The sequence below is a fragment of the Anomaloglossus baeobatrachus genome, chromosome 5 (assembly GCF_048569485.1).
Source record: "Anomaloglossus baeobatrachus isolate aAnoBae1 chromosome 5, aAnoBae1.hap1, whole genome shotgun sequence".
Taxonomy (NCBI): Eukaryota; Metazoa; Chordata; class Amphibia; order Anura; family Aromobatidae; genus Anomaloglossus; species Anomaloglossus baeobatrachus.
In genome coordinates this window covers 190999694-191024662 of record NC_134357.1, presented here as the reverse complement: position 1 = coordinate 191024662, position 24969 = coordinate 190999694, and the positions used below count along the sequence as shown (strand labels likewise).

Below are 24969 nucleotides of genomic sequence, written 5' to 3'. Positions count from 1 at the left end.
TTAATACCCTGCTAGCCCAAGGCGTGCGCCGGATGGACCCAGCGGCCCCCTCCGAGGCCCAGCGACTGTGGAAAGAGAGAGACCGCCTGTGCCTGTACCAGCAGAAGTTGTACCGGGAGTTGATCGACACGAAGACCCATGAGAAGTTTCGCCAGTTGGTGGTGCCTCAGGATTGTGTACCCAAGGTCCTTCGAGCTTATCATGATGGCGCTGGGCACTTCGGTTGGAAAAAGCTGGAGATGCTGTTAGAAGAGCGATTCTACTGGAGTGGGATGCGGGATTCCGTAGAGGCGTGGTGCCGAGAGTGCGGCCCTTGTACGCTGAGAAGACGGGATGAAGCTAGCCAAAGGGCCCCGCTGCAGCCAATTGTTACCCACCAGCCACTGGAATTGGTTGCCTTGGACCATGTCAAGCTTGCGCCCAGCCGAAACGGGTACACCTACGCCTTAACCATCATGGACCACTACTCCAGGTTCATGGTGGTTGTCCTGGTAAAAGATCTGACTGGCCGCACCGCTGCCAGGGCCTTTCAAGCCTACTTCTGCCGGCCCCATGGCTACCGGGAAAAGGTGCTCACGGATCAGGGTCCGGCCTTTGAAGCGGAAGTGTTTCAGCAGTTCTGCCACTTGTACGGGTGCAAGAAAATCCGGACCACCCCCTACCATGCCCAGACCAATGGGATGTGTGAGAAAATAAGAATTATTCTTACCGTTAATTCGATTTCTAGGACCTTCCACGACAGCATAGGAGGTTGTCTCTCCACGCCCTAATTGGGACAGGAAGTTCAAGAGGTTTAAAAGGACCCTCCCACCTCCCATAGCCAGTGTCTTACAAAGAACCCATAGCAAATGAGAAGTACAACATATCCATGAATATATGAATATAAAAGGGGAGGGAATTACCTGCTGTCGTGGAAGGTCCTAGAAATCGAATTAACGGTAAGAATAATTCTTATTTCTCTAGCCCCTTCCACGACAGCATAGGAGGAATACCAAAGAATTGATACCTGGGGGGGACCACAGCCTGCAGGACTGTCCTGCCAAAAGCCAATCCCTGCTGGAATCCGGATCCAGACAATAATGCTTCGTGAAAGTATGGAGGGAAGACCACGTAGCCGCCTTGCAGATCTGCTCAGGAGAAGCCCCTGCCCATGCAGCCCAGGAGACAGAGGTAGCCCCGGTGGAGTGCGCCGTGAATCCGGTAGGCGGAGAGAGATGCTGAGCGAGGTAGGCGTCTCAAATTGCCCGCACAATCCAGTTGGCGACGGCACTCTTAGCCACCTTCCTGCCCTTATGTCGGCCAAAGGGCTGGATGAACAGGATATAATCAAGGCGCCAGGAAGCAGTAACCTCCAGGTAGTGCAACACTGTCCGACGAACAACCAAAGAATGAAACCCTTCCTCACCCGGAGGATTCTGACAGAAGGAAGGCAGGATGAAGGACGGAGAACGGTGAAAAGCCGAAACCACCTTGGGAAGGAAGGAAGGGTCCAGCTGAAAACAATGCTGTCATCTCTGACGGTCCGGAAGGCTCCCGAATAGACAAAGCCTGAAGTTCCCCGACTCTACGAGAAGACGTAATAGCCACAAGAAAGGCAGTCTTGTGAGAAAGAGAACGAATGTTACAAGAGGACAGTGGCCCAAAGGGTGACCGAGAAAATCCGGTAAGGACCACATTGAGATCTCAGCAAGGCGTCAGGATCCTCCGCCGCGGACAGAGCCTACTAGCGGACACCCTGAAACGGTGGATCCAGCGACGATCTGCCAGAGCCGGGACAAGACTGTACGAAGCGCCGAGATCTGCACCCTCAGGGCGCTGGGCCGAAGGCCTAAGTCCAATCCACTCTGGATGACCTCGACAATCTGCGCAATGGTAGGCCGGAGCGGGTCAGGAGGCCGAGAACCACACCAGGAGGAAATCTCATCCAGACCTCAGGGGAAATACTACTAGCCACTGGTGTACGGTCCTTTTGTAGAGCAGCCACGACCTAGTCAGAAAGTCCTTGGGCCTTCAGTGCTCGGGCCTCAGAAGCCAGGCAGCCAACTGGAGCTCCTGGGGGACCGGATGGAATATCGGATCCTGAGACAGGAAACTGGGGTCTGAACCCAGGAGGACCGGTCCGTCGAGGCTGAGAGTCAAGATCAGGCAGTACCAACTCCGTCGCGGCCACAGAGGAGCGACCAGGATGGTCGTGGCTCCGTCATCCCTGATCGTCCTCAGGCTTCGTGCGAGAAGAGGAGTAGGCGGGAAGGCGTATCGAGGCAAAAAGGACCAATCGTGGCAGAAGGCGTTCACCCCCAACGCGTTGCCCCGAGGGTTCAGGGAGACAATGTTGCGACCTGGCGAGTTCCTGCTGAAGCAAAGAGGTCCACCTCTGGAGTACCCCACCTTGCCACCAGAGAGCAGAACACCGCTTGGGCCAGACTCCACTCCTCTGGGTGAACATCCTGACGACTCAGGAAGTCTGCTGGAAGGTGTAGGGACCCTTGTAGATGGACTGCAGAAAGGGACAGCAGGGACTGCCCTGCCCAGTGGAAGATCCGGGAGGACACAGACTTCAGGGCGCCGACCTAGTACTGCCCTGATGGCGGAGATGTGCCACTGTGGAGCCATTGTCCCAGTAGACCTGGACATGAGTGTCCCGGATGGGATCCTGGGCAGCGAGGAGGGCTTCTCCGACCACCCCGAGTTCCCGGTAGTTGGAGGACTGGGTGCCGACCTAAGGGCTCCAGCCCCCCTGAACTGATAGTCGTCCACCATAGCCCCCCAGCCCCTCTGGATGGCATCGGCTGCCAGTGTAACCAGGGGTGACCGGGTCCAGGCAACCCCAACCATCAGGTTGTAGGGACACACCAGAGAAGGGACGAGAAGACGGGTGCCGACAGGCGAAACCGGAGTTCAGGAAGGAAGGGAGTCCGACCCAATGAACCAGGATATGATCCCATAGACAACAAGAGTGGGCCGGAGCCCACAAGACTGAGGGAATGCAGGACATCATAAACCCAGGGCCGATATAGCGCCTCGAAGGGTCGGGCGCGCTTGTCTATGAACATAGAGAGTTTGGCCAGCAGCGTCAATCTGTGATCCTCTGGGGGAAGGATGCCTGTCAGGATGAGGCCAACTCTGCAACGGAGGAAGGTGACCACCTCAACCCTGATCCTTGAAAGAGCCTTGGAGCCGAGAAGAACCCGAAGGGAAGTATCTGTAAGTGGAAATGAAGCATGGCCCCTCCGTGCAGAACCGCAATTTTGAGGTACTGCCGGAGACAAGGATGGAAGGGCACATGGAACTAGGCGTCCCTCAGGGCAATCGAGGCCAACAGGTGGCGGAGACCGAGCAGGGGAACAACAGAGTTCCCAGACTCCATGCATGAAACGACGGCATCTGACCCGCTGGAATTAGACGCCTCAGATAGATGAAAAAAAACGGACGTCTCCAGATGGTGTGTCGCGGAGGCCGGGGGGGGGGGGGGGGGGGGTTGGTTGGGGGAAGAGACCAATAGACCCTCTGAGAAGAGCTTGTAGGACCCCTGGCCAGGCGGAGAAGGCCCGCCACTGGGGAAGAAAGGCAGAGAGCCGTCTCCCCACCCGAGCCGACACACTGTTCGTCATGCTGAGGACTTTGTGGATGGGAAGGGATGAGAAAAGTACTCCCCTCACCCAAAGGGTAGTTCCCACGGTCAGACTCACCTCACCCCTTGGGCTGGGAGGCCCGAGGTATCGAGGGACGAAATGACCGTTGCCTGGAGGGTGTATCCGGTTGGCCTGACGATCAGTCGCCCTGTCCAGAATATCATCCAGGGCAGGCCCAACCCTGAAACAGACGGGAGCAATCCGCAGTGTGGAAGGAGAGTCCCTACTCCAAGCCTTAGCCTAGAGCTCGTCTGTCCGAGTTAGACAAGACTGAGGTCCTGGCAGCCAGGCGGACCGACTACACAGAGGTACCTGTCAAACTAGTTGCCTTCCTAAGTAAGGGAAGGGATTCCAGTACTCAACCCTAGGAGCACCCCAGGAAATGAGCCTCCACTGGTCGAGCCTGCGAAGGAGGGACAGGGGGACCGAAGAGGAGGCAGTATGGGCCCGATGGGAGACGACGAAGCCTCCTAGGACTTCTTCCTGAGACTCCTGACCTAACGATCAGATTCCCAAGCTGGTAATCGTCCGCAAGGGGGAGTGCCGTTTGTAGAGCGACCTTGGCCACCTGCATGGGAATCTCCCAAAGCAACCCAGAACTCTCCAGGGGAAACTGTGTCAGAGGACACTCCAGAAAGCTCCTCAAGGAAATCCCATTCTAGAGAGAAGATCCAGGACAGTAGCATGCCCAGTGGTTTTCAGGTCCGCGAATATTTCGCCCTGAACGGAGGGGAGGACCTACTCATCCTCCAACCCCATAGTGCACCCAACTGCTCCATTAAGATCCCCCAATCATCTCAGGGAAAAAGAAAAGACCGGTCAGGCCTCCCGGAGGAAAACCTTTATCGGGACCCACCGAGGCGGAATCAGCCTCAGGATCAGACGACTGGAGGTAACTGTTTTGTGGCAGAAGGGTCAGCAGCAGGGAGGGAGGCCAGCGAGGCCTGAAGCTCCTGTATCAACATGGACCGTAGCTTGGCACAAGGGACGGTGTCTATATACACGATGCCTGCCCTCTCCACTCAACGGAACAGAGAGGCGTCATCAGACCAGGCAGCCAGCCCATATCCTGATACAGCAATATCCAGGAGTGTCCACTGAGATTCAACTCCCAGTAGCCCATGGAAGGGACAGACGTACACTGCTGGCAAAGTTTCCGTTGCACACTTGTCAGACTTGACACAAATACCAGCAGGCACATCCTCCTGGAAACCACTCACCAAGTCAGCCTGATACCAGGCATAAGGGACCGTCCCTCAGCCTCTTACTGAAGCAGGGGAAACGCTGGGCTCTGCAGAAGCAGAGGAAGACCTGACAGTGCACACAGAAGAAACCTTACCGTGGTTCTGATGCCTTCCGGGCAGCCTTCCTGTGGAAAGGCCTGCCCCCCCCAGCGACTGGTAATGTTCCCCGCCTCCTGCAGCAGGTCCCCGACAGGCCGTGTCAGCGGCGGCGTGTCCTCCACGCTGCCTCCGCAAACCGGAAGCGCTCAACCGGAAGTTCGCAAGACCGGAAGTCCCGCCCCCGGGAGCACTTCCGGATCGCTCCGGCAGCGTGCATGCAGGAAGCGGCCGGCGGCTCAGGGAGGACGCCGGCCGGGGAGCTCAACAGCCTGCATCACCCCAGAGGAGGTTCCGGAAGGCTGGAGCAGCGGTCCCCCACAGCGTGAGGGAACAGCAAGGGAGGAGCGGTGAAGGCCCGACCGATGCTGTCCGGCTTAAGGTAACAGGGGAAGAAAAAAAAAAAATATTATACTGTAGTTCGCCGGCCACTACAGCATAGGAGAAAATAAAAACCTCTCCATGCCCCATGGGGACAGGAAAGACACTGGCTATGGGAGGTGGGAGGGTCCTTTTAAACCTCTTGAACTTCCTGTCCCAATTAGGGCGTGGAGAGACAACCTCCTATGCTGTCGTGGAAGGGACTAGAGAAATTAACCATCTGGTCCTGAACCTCCTCAAAACATTGCCCCTGGCAGAGCGGAACTTGTGGCCGGAGAAGCTGCCCGACTTGGTAAATATGTACAACAACATACCCTGTAGTTCCACCAAGTGTACCCCGGAGTACCTGATGAGGGCCCGACCCGGGCGATTGCCGGTAGACTTAGAGATGGGCTTGGAAGTGCCCGAAGCCCTGCCCTCCACCGCCAGCTGGGATGCCAAACGCCAAGTACAGTACCGGTGGATTCAGGAGTATGTGGAGCAGAACCTGCGTCAGAGCCGGGAGAAGCAGGAACAGCGCTTTAACCAACAAGCTCCGGCTACTCCCTTCGAACCAGGACATGTGGTGCTGAAGCGTAAACGCAGAACCCATAAGCTTGACGATCAGAGGGAGAGGACCCCGTATGTTATACAGCCCACCGGATGGGAGAATGAGAAGCCCTACCTGATCAGTCGCGACCAGGGGAAAACCACGGCTACCGTTTCCAGGGACCACCTGAAGAAATGCCCAGATCCCCTGAAGTTGGTAGAAGAGGCCCCAGTTCCCGTGCCTCGTGACGAGGCCACGAAGAAGGCCGTGATCCATACTGTCATGGGAGATTTCCCAGCAGACTGGCCCATGCAGAATGGTGCGGTGATTGTTCCTGTGATAATGTTCCCGCAACCCGCGGAATAAGTGGAGACGGAAACGCCCGCCAGAGAACCAGCAGAGCCAGTGCCCAGGGATGCACCGACCCCCAGTCCCCCTAGGCCTCTACCTACTCCACCCGACACCGGGGAAGGGGGACCTGTTGTCCCCGCTCCCCCGTTACCCTCCAATGACACCCTAGTACTGAGATGATCCACCCGCCCCAACCTAGGCAGGCCCCCGCTTAGGTACAGGGAGACTGCCATTTAGGGGTGCGAGGCTTGATTGTGTATATAAACTGATTGAGCAAATAACCAATTGACGAGACACTCACCTGATTAAGCTATAAAAGGACCCGTGCCCGTTGGGACTTGTATTTGACCCCTGTTTAACCCCTGTTACGTGAGTGACTGCTCATGGACAAGGCCGTGGACTTGCTGGCCACCCAAAAACTATTGGGCTTGTAAATATTGCCCCATCCTGCCCCCTTTACATGCCTTCCTTCTCCGTTAGCCTCCGGAGAGGCAGATTGGAGGTAGGACCCGCAGCAGAGCATGCTGGGGTCCGGTCACCACCGGCACCGGTGACCATCCTCCGGGGAGCCCTTTGACAACTGCCGGGTGCGCCGCACCGTACCTGTTCCCGCCTGGGTGATCTAGCTGTGTTCCTGTTTCCGGACTGGGCAAAAGGGGTGCTGCCCGTTTCTTAGGGGCAGCATCAAGGCTAGGTTGTTTGGGTGGGAAAGGCGGAAGGACATGAACCCGTTCCGTTAATAAAGTTATGAAACGTTAAAGTAAAATGCCTCCCGTTATGGGAAGACCTTCAGTAACCTTGTGGTTGTAAAAATGTTATTATAATTGTAAATGTTTCCCGTTTTACCATTGACAGAAAAAGAAAAAAAAAATAAACCGGTGTTGGTCGGGCAGCCCGCGGACGGTCTGCGTTAAACCAAGGGGGAATGTGACGCCCTGGACCCCAGGAGTCACAGGTAACAAAACCCACCACACGACACACACACCCCCACCCCTTGTGAGGACACACCCATCACCCGAAAGGGAGACCTGATGCCTCCCTCAGAGACAGTAGGGCACACTAGGTGGGTGGAGTCAGGCGGAAAGACACGCCCACCGAGGAGACTACTGTCCTGAGGCAGGAGATTCAAACAGTTAGTTGTTGAGGAGAGTCTGAGGATTGTTGGAGTTGACAGGAGGTGTGAGGAGAAAAGCTGTCAGGGTCACAGGTTGGAGCCTGGGATCCCCGTAACGTCAGGCAGGCAGACAGACGGTGGTGGCCGCCTGCAGGAGTACCGGTATAGCGACCGGCGGAACCGTAGGGACCTGGCCAGAGTTGGAGCCCGCCGGCCCTGAACCAGGGAGTCAACCGTTTACCGGAGCACCAGAAACCGGGTACTCAGACCCCGTCCTAGCTTAGAAGCCAAGGAGTTTAGGCAAATTCACTGATTGCAGTCTGGACCTCACGGGTTCATCCTCACCCAAAGTCCCGAAAGAAGGCAACAGCCCACCAATACCGGGTGAGAGCCACCGCCAAGGGCCAAACATCCGACGGGCCAGCGCCTGCGGGCAACCAAGGGCGCTTCCAGCAGCTAAACGCCGGGGAACGGGCTACCACTGCTCAGGCAGGGGACCCAAAAGTCGAAACAAGAGGTGCAAGGGAAAGGGGCCACCATCAGCCTCACAAGGGACACAAGCAGCCGGCTGCGGGACCCGACCATACCCGAACTTTGGTTTACCAGTGACTCTGAGTGTGAATTAATAGTGAGTACACCAGTGCCATCTGGGCACGACCTCACACCGCAGCACGGCACCCTGCACCCCGACAACATCATCGCCCGTCCAGCAGAGAACCAGGACACACCGCCCCTACCCGCGGAGGGGCTAACATCCAGGCTGTGCCTTTAACACCGATCCCGGGAGCCCCCTTCACTCCAGCCGCAGCAGTGGCGCATCCCGTCACCACGACCTGTGGGTGACGTCACGACCCGCACAACGACAACGCGGCCCCCGGCTGCGAACCTCGTCCCACACCACCACCCTACTGCCTCCCCTTAACAGAGCGACGTGGCTCCCGGTCCGGAGGCGCTCGAGCCACCGACAACCCGAGCCAGGACCTCGAGCGGCTCGGCCCGGCCAGGGAGCGGCCGAGCCCCTCTCAGGGTGGTACACCTGCACACAAGTGTAGCTGCTGCATATGAGGTAACCGCAGTATATGAGCCCACTACCCACCAGTGTAGCTGCTGTATATTAAGTGACTGCAATTTATAAGCCCCCTGTTCACCAGTGTAGCTGCTGTATATGAAGTGACTTGTTTATATGAGCCCCCTACACACCAAAGTAGTTGACTGCTGTATATGAGGTCCCTGGACACCACTGTAGCTGCTGTATATGAGATGACTGCTTTATATGAGCAACCTGTACACCAGTGTAGCAGCTGTATATGAGGCGACTGCTGTATATTAACCGTCTGCCCACCAGAGAAGCTGCTGTATGTGGGATGACAGGTGTATATTAGACACATGCACACCAGTGTAGATATTTTGTACACATAGTATACATAGTTACATAGGTTGAAAAAAGACCTATGTCATCTAGTTCAACCTTCTTCCACCAATTATACATTTTGTCATTAAGTCATTTATAACCAACAATGTTGTGTGTATGTGGGGTGTGTTACGGGGGGACCGGCAGATTAGGACCAGGGGGTATATATCCTAATCGCCAGTCGGGGCCCACTGTGCTCCAGATGACAAAGGAGCTGCTGGCACCTGAGGGTTAGTCGGAGACTATAGAGCTGGATGGCTCTGAGATAACCCAGGAACTCTGGGAACCGGTCACGTGTGTTGGGACACGTCAGACCGGACGACAACCCGATTAGCGTTTTGGTGCACCTAGCGCTACACCAACCACGTGTGCAGGAAACACGTCAGGCCGGATGGTAACCAGGTAGCGTTGACCGGAAGACCGCCACGAAAGCGCCCTGTCGGCCACGTGTGTAGGACACGTCAGGCCGAGCGGTCCTCCGATTAGCTTTTCTGGCCACCTCTCGACTGGCCACGTGTGTGTAGGACACGTCAGGCCAGATGGGTACACCAGTAGCGTTGACCGGGAAGCCGAGGAGGATAAGGAACACCCTGTTAACTCCACAGGGGTCCTGGGGTACGCTGTCCGTGCGCGTAGGGGGCACAACCGGACAGGTGGCGCAGCAGGTGCGTTGTCCGTGTGCGTAGGGGGCACAATCGGATAGGTGGCGCAGCAGGTGCGTTGTTCGTGTGCGTAGGGGCACAATCGGACAGGAAGCACAGCAGCCGCAGCCCAGTTAACGCCACTGGGCTGCTATAGCAAGACTGGAACGGCAGGAGGGAAGCACGGCGCCTGACCCTGATGTGCCGAGCCACGAATCTTGGCGTGACAGGCACCGTTCGCCTAACCCTACCTACCGCTTCCCAACATAGGCTTATGCCGCAATGAGGCTCTAACATGGAGGTGTGCTCTGACTGAGCAAAAGTGAAGACTGCGCACCTCCATGTTGTCTCCAGCCCCTTTTATAACCTGGGTCCGCCCCAAACCCAGGGTGGAACCACCAAGGTCCAATAGCAGAGTGCCATGTCATCAGTGACGTCACATGTGACCTATCCGGAACCGCCACGTCATTGATGATCTCATGGCAGCCACGCCCCAAACACTTCACCAGTCATCGTCTGACGACCAATACTGAGGTGCCAGATCATAGGGGCGGGCCTCTGCGAGCCAGTCCGGAGTTGCCACGTCATCAGGACACCTGACACCCTCTGCCCTATCAGGGCCTGCCACCTCTGCCCTATCAGGGCCTGCCACCTCACGGACATGCTCAGTGAGGTTCTTATCGGACCTAGCCTCTGATGCACTAAGTGCCTGAGCATGCTCAGTAGCCTGAGCCACAGGCTTAGAAAGCAGACTATCAGTTTGAGCATGCTCAGTAGGCACATCCCAGAACTTAGACACAGCACGAAGTCCAAGTACCTGTGCAAAGAGGCTGTTAGGGTTAATTGTGGGAGCATGCTCAGTAGCCTGAACTGAGGACTTAGTCTCAGACATAACACAAACAGGCTGAGCATGCTCACTAGGCAAAACACCGGGCTTAGACTCTGGCTGGGGTAAATCGGCGCACGCATGCGCACTAGCCGCCTCTCCACACTTAGACGTGGTGGAAGGAACAGCCAACTGGACGACCCGAGGCACGGCCAAGAACGGCAGCCGGCGCCTGGGCGCAACAGGAACCGCAGCAGGCTGCTTGCGGCTATGGCGGCGCCGGTTCGTAACAGGGTGACTGCTGTATATGAACCCCTGTACACTGGTGTAGAGGCTGTATATGGGGTGACTGCAGTATATCAGCCCCCTGCACACCAGTGTAGTTACTGTATGCCAGGTGACTGCTGTATATTATTTCCCTGCCCACCAGTGTAGCTGCTGTATATAAGGTGACTGCTGTATATGAGCCCCCTTTCCACCAGTGTAGTTACTGTATATAAAGTGACTGCTGTATCTGCGCTCCCTGTACAACAGTGTAGTTACTGTATACCAGGTGACTGCTGTATATTAGCCCTCTGCCCACCAGTGTAGCTGCTGTTTACGAGGTGACTGCTATATATAAGCTCCCTGCATACCAGTATAGCTGCTGTACACGAGGTGACTGCTGTATATGTGCTCCCTGCCTACCAGTGTGGCTGCTGTACATGAAGTGACTGCTGTATATGAGTCTCCTGTTCACCAGTGTAGCTGCTGTATATGAGGTGACTGCTGTATGAGCCCCATGCCCACCAGTGTTGTTGTTGTTGTATATAAGCTCCCTGCACACCAGTGTAGTTACCGTATACCAGGTATCTGCTGTATATTAGCCCTTGACCACCAGTGTAGCTGTTGTATATGAGGTGACTGCTGTATATGAGCTCCTCGCACACCACTGTAGCTGCTGTATATGTAGCAACCACTGTATATTAGCCCCCTGCACACCAGTGTAGCTGCTGTATGTGGGTTGGCTGCTGTATGTAGGGTGGCTGCTGTATATGAGTGTAACGCCTGCCTGGATCTACAGACTCAGACGGGCTGTAATGGACAAGCTAGAGGGAAGCCACTCACCAAGCAGGACCCCCAGAATCATGAAACCGTTTAACCCCTATACAGGGATTTGGAATTACACAGGGCCCTGGAGAGCACTACCTGTGGAAGGCAGCAGTCCGAGAGAGTAGTAGTCAGGCAGGGTCAAACCAGGAATAGCAGAACAGGGACAGAATCGGCAGGCAAGGACGAAATCAGAAAACGTAGCAGAGGTCAAACCCGGATCGGGCAGCGAGGTACATAAACAGCAGGCAGAAGGGTAGTCTGGAAAGGAGCAGAAGTCAGAACACCAGAATCACTAAACAGAACAGGGTGGAACAGGAACCAGAATATCAGAACTTTTTCTGACCATTTTGAGAGTTTAATGAAACCAACAAATGTAATGCTCCAGATTCTCAACTAGCTCAAAGGAAGGTCTGTTTTATAGCTTCTCTCATCAGAAAAACTGTTTTCAGCTGTGCAAACATACTTGCTCAAGGGTTTTCAAGGGATTTCTAAAACATCCATTAGCCTTCTAACACAGTTAGCAAACACAATGTACCATTAGAACAGGCGTGGTGGTTGTTGGAAATGGGCCTCTATATATACCTATGTAGATATTGCATTACAAACCAGACATTTGAAGCTAGAATAGTCATTTACCACATTAACAATGTATAGAGTGTATTTCTGTTTAATTCAATGTTAGCTTCATTGAAAAAAAAAAATGTGCTTTTCTTTCAAAAATAAAAAAATATCTAATTGACCCTAAACGTTTGAAAAGTAGTATATACAGCGGTCACCCCACATACAGGGCCACACTGGTGGGCAAGGGGCTAATATATAGCAGTCACCCCACATACAAGAGCTACACAGGTGGGCAGGGGGCTAATATATAACAGTCACCCCACATAGAACAGCTACACAGGTGGGCAGGGGCTAATCAGCAGTCACCCCACATACAGGGCCACACTGGTGGGCAGGGTGCTAATATATAGCAGTCACTCCACATACAGGAGCTACACAAGTGGGTAAGGGAGTAATATATAGCAGTCACCTCATATACAATAACTACACTGGTGTGCAGGGGCGAATATTTAGCAGTCACCCCACATACAGCATCTACACAGCTGTGCAGGGGGATAATATATAGCAATCACCCCACATACAGCAGCTACATAGATGGGCAGGTGGCTAATATATAGCAGTAATCCCACATACAACAGCTACACAGGTGGGAAGGGGGTCAATATATAGCAGTCACCCCACATACAGGAGCTACATAGGTGGGCAGGGGGCTCATATACAGCAGCCACGTCACATACTGCAGCTACACATGTGAACAGGGGGCTCATATACAGCAGCTACCCCATGTACAGCAGTTACACAAGTGTGCAGGGAGCTCACAGACAGCAATCATCTCATTTACAGCATCTACACTGATGGGCAGGGGGCTCATTGTTACGTCACCACCGGAGTTTGCTGCAGCGACTTCTACTCCGATCGCCAGATGACGCCATGTTCCTGCCGTGCATAGTGCTGGTGATAGGAGAGGAGTCTGCCAGCGGCGCCGGTGGGTGCAGGCTCCGCTCATCCACTGGACTGGGTTTCCTTGGGATCTGCAGTACCACTGGCTGACTATAGGTGGCATGTGACTTCCAGCTGAAGTTACCATGATTCAGCTACAACCAATGGGAAGACACTACACCCTTCTTAATTCCCCTCCTGTCTGCTGACCACTGCCAGAGATAGAGAACTTTCATGTGAAACTCGACAGTCTATTCTTGTTCTTAGAAATGAAGGAGAGCACAAACAGGTTCTAACCAGAGTAGAAAGAGTAGAAACAAAGAGTAGTCATAAATGGTACATTCTCTAAATGGGCTATAGTCAGCAGTGGGGTGCCGCAGGGATCTGTGCTAGGACCGATTCTTTTTAATCTCTTCATTAATGACCTTGTGGATGGGATTGACAGTAAAGTGTCAGTCTTTGCTGATGACACCAAACTATGTAGGATATTAAAAACTGACCTTGATAGTACAATATTACAAAAAGATCTGGATAGGATGTCAGAATGGGCAGATACTTGTTAAATGAGATTTAATGTTGATAAATGTAAAGTAATGCACCTAAGACGGAGTAATCCTATAACTGCGTATACATTCAATGGAAGTAAACTCGGGACTACAGAACAGAAGGACTTGGGTATTCTCATTACAAATAAGCTGAGCAGCAGCACTCAATGTCAAGCAGCAGCTGCTAAAGCAAACAAGATTTTAGGGTGTATAAAAAGAGAGGTTAGATCCCGTGATCGCAACGTATTGTTACCCCTCTATAAATCACTTGTAAGGCCACATCTGGAATATGGGATCCAATTTTGGGCTCCACATTTTAAAAAGTACATTCAGAAGTTTAAAGGCTGGCAACTAGACTACTACAAGGAATGGAAGGCCTCCCATATGATGACAGGTTGAAAAAGTTAGATATGTTTAGCTTAGAAAAAAGATGTCTCAGAGGAGATCTCTTTTATATGTATAAATACATGTGTGGTCAATATAAAGGACTGGCACATGACTTATTTCTTCCAAAGACAGTACTAAGGACCAGGGGGCATACACTGCGAGTATAATAAAAGCGATTCCGGCAGCTAAATAGGAAAGGGTTCTTTACAGTTAGAGCAGTCAGACTGGAATGCCCTACCACAAGAGGTAGTAATGGCAAATACTATAACAGCCTGTGGTCCATGAAAGTAAGTTCTTTGCTATGTGATTTAACTGGCCGCTTTTTCCTCTTTTTGAACGGACCTTTGACTTATCATTTATATGTATGTATATTTTTTCTACAGTGTGTGCCATGTATAGGGGTCTTTACTGACCGGAATCATTGATTATGATTCTCCCCTGATGATTGTGGAAACGCGTTGGGAGACCGCACACTCTGCTAAGAGTTGGTTTACAGCTTATGAGGATCCTGAGTCACAAGGATAAGGACCAGGTTATCTGATCATTATTAACCATTTCATCTGGCAGTGGTGTTCATTTTTGCAAGAAAAGGATAGCACGGCTGATTGGGTAAGACCGTTCCCTTTTCTTCCCTATCTATGGATAATTGGAGCTGATTTTTGGGCACCATGTTTAAATGTATCATTGACATATATGCCTAGGGCCATTTGTATGTATTAAGGAATTGGCAGTCTCTGATGGAATATTCTGCTTATGGGGCCATTGGCTATATGATAACTTCTATGTTCATGTCATGTCTGTTTTAATATCAGGGTCATTTTTCTCGACCTTTTTATTATAAATACTATTAAAAAGGTATATTTTAGGCATTTTTTCTAATTTACATTCACTTTGCTATTTGTCAGATACTATAACAGCTTTTAAAAAAGGGCTGGATGATTTCCTCACTACACACAACATTGTTGGTTATAAATGACTTAGTGACCAAATGTAGAACTGGTGGAGGAAGGTTGAACTAGATGGACCTAGGTCTTTTTCAACCTAAGTAACTATGTAAGAAAGAGAAGTGGGAGGCCCGGCTGCACAACTGAGCAACAAGACAAATACATTAGTCTCTAGTATGAGAAATCGACGCCTCACAGGTCCTCATCTGGCAGCTTCATTAAATAGTACCTGCAAAACGCCAGTGTCAACGTCTTTAATGAAGCGGCGACTCCAGGATGCTGGCGTTCAGGGCACAGTGGCAAAGAAAAAGCCATATCTGAGACTGGCTATTAAAAGGAAAAGATGAATATGGGCAAAAGAACACAGACATTGGACAGAGAAAAATTGGAAAAAAGTGTTATGGACAGATGAATCAAAGTTTGTGGTGTTTGGATCACACAGAAGAACATTTGTGAGATGTAGAACTACTGAAAAGATGCTGGAAGAGTGCCTAACGCTGTCTGTCAAGCATGGTGGAGGTAATGTGATGGTCTGGGGTTGCTTTGGTGCTGGTAAAGTGGGAGATATGTACAAGGTAAAAGAGATTTTGAATAAGGAAGACTATCACTCCATTTTGCAACGCCATGCCATACCCTGTGGACAGCGCTTGATTGGAGCCAATTTCATCCTACAACAGGACAATGACCCAAAGCACACCTCCAAATTATGCATGAACTATTTAGGGAAGTTGCAGGCAGCTGGTATTCTATCTGTAATGGAGAGGCCAGCCCAGTCACCAGATCTCAACCCTATTGAGCTGTTGTGGGAGCAGCTTAACTATAGTACACAAAAAGTGCCCATCAAGCCAATCCAACTTGTGGGAGGGGGGTAGCATGGGGGGAAATATCTCCAGATTACCTCAGCAGAATGCCAAAGGTCTGCAAAGCTGGAATTGCTGCAAAAGGAGCATTCTGTGACGAAAGCAAAGTTTGAAGGAGAAAATTATTATTTCAAGTAAAAATCATTCATTTTAACCTCGTCAATGCCTGGACTATATTTTCTATTCATTATGCAACTCATTTGATAAATAAAAGTATGATATTTCATAGAAAAGATAAAACTGTCTGCATGACCCCAAACTTTTGAACTGTAGTGTATTAGCCCCTTGCCCGCCAGTGTAGCTGCTGTATGTGGGGTGACTTCTATATATTAACCCCCTGCCCACCAGTGTGGCCCTGTATGTGGGGTGACTGCTGATTAGCCCCCTGCCCACCTGTGTAGCTGTTCAATGTGAGTTTATTGTTATATAATAGCCCCTTGCCTACCTGTATAGCTGCTGTATGTGGGGAGACTGCTATGTATTAGCCCTCTGTACCCCTGTATGTGGGGTGACTGCTGTTTATTAGCCCATGCCCTCCTAAGTAGCTGCTGTATATGAGATGACTGCTGTATATTAGCCCCCTGCACACCTCTGTAGCCCCTGTATATGGGTGCCTGCTGTATATAAGCCCCATGCACACCTCTGTAGCCCCCCCTGTATGTGGGTGCCTGCTGTATATTAGCCCCCTGCACACCTCTGTAGCCCCTGTATATGGGTGCCTGCTGTATATAAGCCCCATGCACACCTCTGTAGCCCCCCCTGTATGTGGGTGCCTGCTGTATATTAGCCCCCTGCACACCTCTGTAGCCCCTGTATATGGGTGCCTGCTGCATATAAGCCCCATGCACACCTCTGTAGCCCCCCCTGTATGTGGGTGCCTGCTGTATATTAGCCCCCTGTACACCTCTGTAGTCTCTGTATGTGGGTCCCTGCTGTATATTAGCCCCCTATACACCTCTGAAGCCCCTGTATATGGGTGCCGGCTGTATATTAGCCCCCTGCACACCTCTGTAGCCCCTATATATTAGCCCCCTGCACACCTCTGTAGCTCCTATATATTAGCCCCCTGCACACCTCTGTAGCCCCTATATATTAGCCCCCTGCACACCTCTGTAGCCCCTGTATGTGGGTGCCTGCTGTATATTAGCCCCCTGTACACCTCTGTGGCCCCTGTATATTAGCCCCCTGCACACCTCTGTGGCCCCTGTATATTAGCCCCCTGCACACCTCTGTGGCCCCTGTATATTAGCCTCCTGCACACCTCTGTAGCCCCTGTATATTAGCCCCCTGCACACCTCTGTAGCCCCTGTATATTAGCCCCCTGCACACCTCTGTAGCCCCTATACATTAGCCCCCTGCACACCTCTGTGGCCCCTATATGTGGGTGCCTGCTGTATATTAGCCCCCTGTACACCTCTGGAGCCCCTGTATATTAGCCCCCTGCACACCTCTGTGGCCCCTATATGTGGGTGCCTGCCGTATATTAGCCCCCTGTACACCTCTGGAGCCCCTGTATATTAGCCCCCTGTACAGCTCTGGAGCCCCTGTATGTGGGTGCCTGCTGTGTATTAGCCCCCTGCATAGCTCTGGAGCCCCTGTATGTGGGTCCTGCTGTATATTAGCCACCTCCACACCTCTGTAGCCCCTGTATATGGGTGCCTGCTGTATATTAGCCCCCTGAACACCTCTGTAGTCTCTGCATGTGGGTGCCGGCTGTATATTAGCCCCCATACACCTCTGTAGCCCCTGTATATTAGCCCCCTGTACAGCTCTGTAGTCCCTGTATATTAGCCCCCTGCACACCTCTGTGGCTCCTGTATATTAGCCCCCTGCACACCTCTGTAGCCCCTGTATATTAGCCCCCTGCACACCTCTGTAGCCCCTGTATATTAGCCCCCTGCACACCTCTGTTGCCTCTGTATATTAGCTCCCTGCACACCTCTGTAGCCCCTGTATATTAGCTCCCTGCACACCTCTGTAGTCCCTGTATATTAGCCCCCCGGCACACCTCTGTAGCCTCTGTATATTAGCCCCTTGCACACGTCTGTAGCCCCTATATATTAGCCCCCTGCACTCCTCTGTAGCCCCTGTATATTAGCCCCCTGCACTCCTCTGTAGCCCCTGTATATTAGCCCCCTGCACACCTCTGTAGCCCCTATATATTAGCCCCCTGCACTCCTCTGTAGCCCCTATATATTAGCCCCCTGCACTCCTCTGTAGCCCCTATATATTAGCCCCCTGCACTCCTCTGTAGCCCCTGTATATTAGCCCCCTGCACACCTCTGTAGCCCCTATATATTAGCCCCCTGCACTCCTCTGTAGCCCCTGTATATTAGCCCCCTGCACACCTCTGTAGCCCCTGTATATTAGCCCCCTGCACACCTCTGTAACCCCTGTATATTAGTCCCCTGCACTCCTCTGTTGCCCCTGTATATTAGCCCCTTGCACACGTCTGTAGCCCCTATATACAGTATTAGCCCCCTGCACACCTCTGTAGCCCCTATATATTAGCCCCCTGCACACCTCTGTAGCCCCTATATATTAGCCCCCTGCACACCTCTGTTGCCCCTGTATATTAGCCCACTGCACACCTCTGTAGCCCCTGTATATGGGTCCTGCTGTATATTAGCCCCCTGCACACCTCTGTAGCCCCTGTATATGGGTCCTGCTGTATATTAGCCCCCTGTACACCTCTGTAGCCCCTGTATGTGGGTGCCTGCTGTATATTAGCCCCCTGTACACCTCTGGAGCCCCTGTATGTGGGTGCCTGCTGTGTATTAGCCCCCTGCACACCTCTGGAGTCCCTGTATGTGGGTGCCTGCTGTATATTAGCCCCCTGTACACCTCTGTAGCCCCTGTATGTGGGTGCCTGCTGTATATTAGCACCCATACACCTCTGTAGCCCCTGTATGTGGGTGCCTGCTGTGTATTAGCCCCATGCACACCTCTGTAGCCCCTGTATATGGGTCCTGCTGTATATTAGCCCCCTGTACACCTCTGTAGCCCCTGTATGTGGGTGCCTGCTGTATATTAGCCCCCTGTACACCTCTGGAGCCCCTGTATGTGGGTGCCTGCTGTGTATTAGCCCCCTGTACACCTCTGGAGCCCCTGTATGTGGGTGCCTGCTGTGTATTAGCCCCCTGCACACCTCTGGAGTCCCTGTATATGGGTGCCTGCTGTATATTAGCCCCCTGTACACCTCTGTAGCCCCTGTATGTGGGTGCCTGCTGTGTATTAGCCCCATGCACACCTCTGGAGTCCCTGTATGTGGGTGCCTGCTGTGTATTAGCCCCCTGTACACCTCTGTAGTCCCTGTATGTGGGTGCCTGCTGTATATTAGCCCCCATACACCTCTGTAGCCCCTGTATGTGGGTGCCTGCTGTGTATTAGCCCCCTGTACACCTCTGTAGCCCCTGTATGTGGGTGCCTGCTGTATATTAGCCCCCATACACCTCTGTAGCCCCTATATGTGGGTGCCTGCTGTGTATTAGCCCCCTGTACACCTCTGGAGTCCCTGTATGTGGGTGCCTGCTGTGTATTAGCCCCCTGTACACCTCTGTAGCCCCTGTATGGGGGTGCCTGCTGTGTGCTCCTCCGCCATCCACCTGCTGTACACAAGCAGAGTCCAGCTCCAGTCATGTCGTACGTCCTCCTCCGGCTCCAGTCTCAGAGCAGCACAGCCCGGGTTTTCCCGCCCACCGGCAGGCATGGTAATAGAATAGGCTATGTAATTTGACACTTCAACTTACTGTGCTCCCTGCTAGTTGATTCACTTACTCACCCACTAACACTGAGCTCCTTTTACTGTCTGTGGGCAAAAAAGGGACGGAAAGCGGCAGGAATAAGGGGGAGGAAGTGCTGTGCCAGGCTGAGATGTGCCCAACAATCCGGGGGATATTGTGCATGTGCTGACTGCCCGCTCCTGCCTTCCGCTGGTAAGTTTCCTCCTCACACCTCCATGGAGAGGTCCTCACACACAATGGATCACGGCAGGGTCGTGGGGGATCCTGTGGACGGAAGGACCGGCCGTGTGTGCTGTGCAGGCTGGCCGTGGGCATGCCTTCCTGCAGTGTAAGGTCAGCGGCTCTCTGGGCATGGTGCTGCCATGGAGAAAGTTGCCCCTGGGCATGTTGGGAATGAGCTGGTTCTCCTTTGTTGTGGTGCCGGCCACGATTGATTGTTAGCTCAGTGGCCGAGCAGTTTGTGTGCATGGTGATTAACCTGTGCTGTGCCGGGGCCTCCTGCCTGTGATGCCTCCAGTCACTGTTTATTAGTGCTCATATGATTACTATTAATGCTGCCTTCCATGGCTGCTCAGGTGCAGTGAGGCCGGCCTGTGCAGGCTGTGGATGTACACAAGTCCCAGTGACCAGCACAGGAGGAGGAAAGGGATTTGAAAAGGACTGTGCTTTCTTCGGAATCCCTCCCCCTTCCAGGGCTATCAGTGAGATTTAGCTGCCTCTAGAAATGCTCTCTAAAACACTTAAGGAATGTGCTTCCCCCCCCCCCCATGTATATATTGTCTATTCCCAGAGGAGCAGAAGCCTTAAAAAAAAAGTTTCACCCAAACTTTCAAGTTGTAAACTAATATTAAAAGTTCGGTGGAAAATCCAGCCTTCCCCTTGGCCTGAGCTTTCTAACTTTTCTTCTACCAGAGCAGCTGATAGTTGCTGGTATATGCTCTAAAGATGTCTGCAGTCACTGGCAGAATGGGATTAACCCTGTGTGCCCTGATGACCATTCACCAAAGCCTTCCATTCATTCTGCCAGATCATAGCCTCTAACCAATACCTGCATTTATAGGGTTACTGTGTGGAAGGGCCACTGCTGTGCTCAGTGGTGACTTACAGTGTATGTGAATGTCTGACCTACCTAATCAGAGCCTTGTGGATCACACATCATTTTATTCTGGTCATGTACTGTAAGGAGGGCAATAAAGTATGTGTGTACTGTTACCAGTGTTTGTATTGTAAATATTTCTTATTATTGTATCTCGCTCTATTTCCTACAGTTGCTCAGTGATGTAGACGCAGCGCTCCTATCTGCCTGGGGTGGCCTTGGCCATGGCATTGCAGAGATGTGGTATGATGTACAGTACCACCATGAGACTGCATTACCGTCTGGCTGAGCAGAGTGGATATTCTTGTGCTTCAGTTCATAATCTGCAAAAGGCTTAATGGTTCTATGGTGCCAAAGGAATTGCTTTTCTCCTTGTTCTCCGGTAGATCTCAGTCTAGCTGGTGTTCTGACTGCTTTTTTCAAAGCCTTGACATGAGAAAGGAGGATTTAACTTGGCAGCCTGAACAAATGCTCTTTCAGAGGCTTCCAAAGAGATGGTATGAGAGCGGTGAAGAAAAATAACCAAGTATGTGGGTTGTGTTTTTTTTTCTTTCTTTTTTTTATGGTGTCTACTTAACTGGTGAGGTAGGAAATGGACCTTGTGCAGTGCTGTTGGACCTTTCGGAAGCAGGAGGTGTATCTGCTGTGTTTTCTACCTTGTCTAGGAGCTTGTGAGTGCCTTCTATTTCACAGCACTGGTCTTGCTTTATTTCTGAGGACATTGACTCTGGAATTCATGAAGATCGTTCAGGCCAGAGTTTAGAGCTTGAATTTTCAGATGGGGACTGGCAGCAAAATTCACGTCAGACTACAGAAATAAATGGCTTGATATCTGGCTTACTAAGCAGCATTCACTTTTATGTTTACATACAGAGGATTGAAATACCTGCTTTTGTGGCTTTTTCTGTCAGGCATTAAGCTTTAGATGGATCACTGGTGTATGTAAAAGTTAGGTTATGTTCACACAACGTTTTGACCCAAACTGTACCTAACTAACCTCAGTCACTGTCACGCAGGCATGTTTTTGTCATTATTTTGCATCAATATTTGTAAGGCAAAAACAGAAGTGCAGTGCTATTCTTCCTGCCAAAATCCCAAATTGTCTTTTTAGCCAATGGGGTCCATCAGATTGAGGAGGTTTGTGTTCTAAATGAGGCTTAACTAAACAGAAAAAGTGCAGTGGAGAGATTTGCTTTGGATGTTTTTACTCACTTTTTTACGCTTTTTATATAATCCTACAAATTAATGACCAAAATCTGTCCATAGAAAAAAGACCATATAATAACAGTTTGTATGTAGTAAGTGCAGTCACTAAAGTGTTAACACTACCGTAACGAATAACAATAGGTGACGATGGTCAGAGGTAATCGGGCAGCATTATATTGGGTTGAAAAAGGGACAAATAAAATGTATGTATCATAGGCTAAAAGTTCCACAACTTTTTTTGATAGATTTACTAAATGATGCCTTGAAAATATACCACAAAAGTGTTTGACAAAAACAAATTATTTTGGTAATTTTAATATTAATTTTCACTTGTGGCTATGACTTAATGACATTTGTTGACTTCTAGGACACTAAATTGTGCCTTAGGACTGAGCATGGGCCTCCGTATTGTTTCTCACCCGGTCAGGGTTGGCAGACAGGTTTTGGTGCTGTGCCTTTTTGGAGGCTGGGGTGTTTTTGTTATATTGTGGCATCAATCTTCTGTGGAGAAGGGGGAGGAGAGGCTGGTGTTCTCTGAGCACTGATTCAGGTTTATGAATGACAGAAGACTTGTGCTGACCCCCTTCTTTTTTTTTTTTTTTTTTTTTCTTTTTCTTCTTGTGTTCAAGACTAGGATGTTGAAACACCAGCCTCCAGACAAAAGGCACATTGAGCAGCAAGGTCTGCAGCAGAGCACGTGTGACTTGGAGGCTAAATGGGGGGGACTGAATTTACTAATGTGTTCCCCTTCTTTAATATGCTGTGACCGAGTAAACAAGCCTTTAACTCCTCTACATATACAGCAGTATTTTCTGAACTGTTGTCCCCTTCATAGCTATATCCAAATTGTATCATGAGTCCACAAATATGTACAGAAGAGGCATTTGTGTGAGCGTCTGATTTCCTCATAGCATACATTCTGAGTAAACAATGTTGGGTTTCTTTTGTACCACACTCACGAAACGTGTTTCATTGATAAATTTGTATAATCTTGATATTATAAGGAGGCTGTGTGGTAAAAAAACCCAAGGAAATGTCTCTCATTTAGTCTTCTGATTTATTAGCCAGAGTGGATGTTGGCAACAATGCCTGTCTGAGCATTACATGAACGGACCTTTAATGAGAACGGTGGAGGCAAATTATCTTTATCGTGTTAAAACCCCCCCCAAACTTTCTTGCAAATACCACCTAGGAGAGGTACTTTTGAGCTATGGTCCCGTATTAAACGCGCTGGTCTGGTTGGCGGTGGTTTCTTGGCTTGTTTTGGCATGACACATTCTATGCGCCCATGATCCGCGCTCATGGCTTATCGGTAGCACATCACCTGTTTAAGTAGCATTATATGTTACTGATGAGGATAATTTTCAAGCCGTCATAAAAATCATCGCACCCAATAATTGAGCATTTTCTCTTTCATCAGGTGGTTTCACTAATGGTTGGACTGCCCAATACTTGAGAACCAGCGTTTGTACAAAGATTCATCCCCTGGTTATTGTCACTTAAATGGACCAATATTTTCTTTTTCTTCAATAAAGCATATTTGCATATTTCTCTCCCATGGAACAATGTTTCTCGGACTCCAGGCTGGTGAGCTAGTGCTTCCACCATGAGAGCTGTGCGCAGAAATCTAAAACACTTGCTGCAAGGTTCTCCCACAAGTTACAGATGTCCCAACAGCAGGACTTCTAATAGGCCACATTCAGATACTTTAACACTATGTGGAAGCATTAAAGGGAACCTGTCAGGTGCAATATGCACCCAGAACCACACGCAGATCTGTGCATATTGGTGATTCCTGCCTAGCAGGCCCTGTATCCACTAGCATAGATAAAGGGATCTTTAGAAAAAGTATTTCTAAAGATCGTATATTATGTGCTAATGAGTGCGGGGACTAGTCCCGAGGGCGTTTGTTCCCTTAGCTAGCATGGATGGATGCGCTGTACCCGACTTTCGATCATGCTCACTAAACTGATGCCGGGTGTAAGCTTCCCGACTTCAGTGAGGTACAGTGCGCATGACCGGAAGTGCTGAGGACTCCGGATCATGTGCAGAGCGCATCCATCCTCCGCTGGCCGCCATGAAGAGTGAGGTATGTGCGGCGTAGCTTCACATTCATTAGAATGTTAGTACGCAGACAGGGGCATGCTACCATGCAATGTGGGCCGACTAGCTAAGGGAACAAACGTCCTTGGGACTAGTCCCTACGCTCATTAGAATATAATATACGATCTTTAGAAATACTTTTCCTAAAGATCTGTTTATTTATGCTAGTCAGGGACGGCTAGGCAGGGATTACTAATATGCACCCAGAACTGCTCGTGGTTCTGGATGCATATTGCACCTGACAGGTTCCCTTTAAATATTACTAGAGTGTGCGGTACATAACATACCCGGCTCAGTTTGGGTGGACGTACCTTATGCATTTTACTTGCTTCCATGTATAGCAGTATTAGTGCCACAGCGCTATCCAGACCCCACAATCTAATTCCTTTATCAGTATGTCTCTGGGGTGTGGGAGGAAACTAGAGTACCCGGAGGAAACCCACACAAACATGGCGAGTACATGCAGATTTTGCAATTTGGGATTTGAACCCCAGTGTTGCAAAACAGCAGTGTTAACCACTGAGCCACCATCTTGCCCACCTTTACATATATGTCTCATATTTTTAGTTTATATTTTAAGACTGCTAAGTTAAAAAAATAAAAAATACATCACTATGTTCATTTCCCTATGCAGGGGGCAAAATTAATGCTTTACAATATGCTATACACAAGCTATGATTTTACAGTAGGTAAGTATATGAGGTGCCAATAAAACGTACAGTAGTTCATAGGGAGGGGGAAGGGTGATAAGTAAAATAGTCCTTCACAACAGGTAGTATGCAAGATAATCTACTCTATTAATAGTTATCAAAATTGCATAGTTTTAAAGGGGTTTTTCCAAGACCTTAATGTTAATGACATATCCTTAAGATCAGTTGGTGTCATCAATATTAAAGTTCCGGTCAACCCCTTTAAGTGGCTAAAGTTAATAAAAAGGCTTCCTTAGGCTAGTTTCACACTTGCGTTGGACGGCTTCCGTAGCATTGCGTTGTGTGACGGATGCAACGGATGCGTTGCATATAGTGGCACCACGCAATGCTACGGATCGTACAAAACAACGGAAAGCTTTTATTTATTTATTTTTTTTTTCTTCTTCTTTACAGTTTACCGGCAGCCGACTATTGTGAACGATCAGCCGATCGCTCTCAATAGCCGGCGGCCAAGCGCTCAGCTGAGCGCCCTGACATGCCGGCGGCCGAGCATGCCGGTCGCTCAGCTGAGTGCTGTCACTTGTCGGCGGCCGGGCATGCCGGCGGGCGGTTGCTCAG

General features: G+C 50.7%; 1 protein-coding gene across 5 annotated transcripts in view; it reads left to right on the top strand.

The window, feature by feature from the left end:
• The first annotated feature begins 19287 nt into the window (after positions 1-19287).
• Positions 19288-24969, top strand: part of ZMIZ1 (zinc finger MIZ-type containing 1) — a 553945-nt gene continuing 548263 nt past the window's right edge. For 3 of the 5 annotated variants that reach the window (XM_075349063.1, XM_075349058.1, XM_075349062.1), the window contains exon 1: positions 19288-19488. The gene's annotated coding sequence lies outside the window, so the exon portion shown is untranslated. Of the gene's footprint in view, positions 19489-20591; positions 20919-24969 lie in introns of those variants that run through there. The other 2 variants (XM_075349064.1, XM_075349059.1) reach the window with 2 other exon arrangements.